At 37.0% G+C, this 910-nt stretch overlaps 1 non-coding gene across 1 annotated transcript; it reads right to left on the reverse strand.

Moving 5' to 3' along the window:
* Positions 1 to 508: 508 nt before the first annotated feature.
* LOC141418265 (U6 spliceosomal RNA) lies at positions 509 to 615 on the reverse strand. Its single transcript, XR_012442949.1, has one exon. It is a non-coding gene; the product is annotated as a U6 spliceosomal RNA (small nuclear RNA).
* Positions 616 to 910: the final 295 nt, after the last annotated feature.

The raw sequence follows: 910 nt of genomic DNA on the forward strand, positions 1-910 counted from the left end.
TAGTGAAAGAAATGTTACTGAGTTTGATGACAGAGAAAAGGTTTTAGGGATTTTTAGCTTTGATGAAACAAATTATGGAGGAAAAAGCTTTGGATAATAATAATAATAATAATAATAATAATAATAATAATCATGATCCATCTTTTTTTGAGGTACTGGGGTTTGAACTCATGGCCTTGCACAAGCAGCACTCTACCACTTGAGCCATGCCCCTAAATCCGTTGGATTTTTTAGTTTTTCAGATAGGGTCTCATAATTTTTGCCCAGGCTGGCCTCAGATCCTGATCCTCTTACTTATACCTTCACATAGCTGGGATGACAGATGTGAGCCACCTCACCTGGCTCATTTGTTGAGATGGAGTCTCACTAAATTCTTGCCCTAGCTGGCCTTGCACCATGATCCTCCTGATCTCTGCCTCCAGTGTAGCTGGGAATACAGGCATGGCCCAGCATGCCCCTCTCCAAAACTCTATCATTTTTCCCCCCAGAAACATTTAGAATTTTCTTTTTTTTTTTTTAACGCTTCACGAATTTGTGTGTCATCCTTGCACAGGGGCTATGCTAATCTTCTCTGTATGGTTCCAATTTTAGCATATGTGCTGCCGAAGCGAGCACTAGAATTTTCTTATAAAATTGTAATTAATAGAAGAGGAATTTTATACTCCTTCTCAATACAACATCCACTTATTGTTCATCTATTTTTAGCTACTATTTCAGACAAAAAAGAGTCTGTCTGAAATACTAGAAGAAACTACAGTTTTTTAGGTACAAAATTGGTAACTTGGCAACAGAGAAATCAGGTCCTGCCTAGAAAATGGAAACCAAGTTTCATGTATTTAGAAAGTAACAAAATATGTCATTGCTTTTTGAAATAAGGCAAATAGTTTTCTGATGGACTAATTATGTAGTC

Source organism: Castor canadensis, chromosome 16 (assembly GCF_047511655.1).
Source record: "Castor canadensis chromosome 16, mCasCan1.hap1v2, whole genome shotgun sequence".
In the NCBI taxonomy this organism is placed as follows: domain Eukaryota; kingdom Metazoa; phylum Chordata; class Mammalia; order Rodentia; family Castoridae; genus Castor; species Castor canadensis.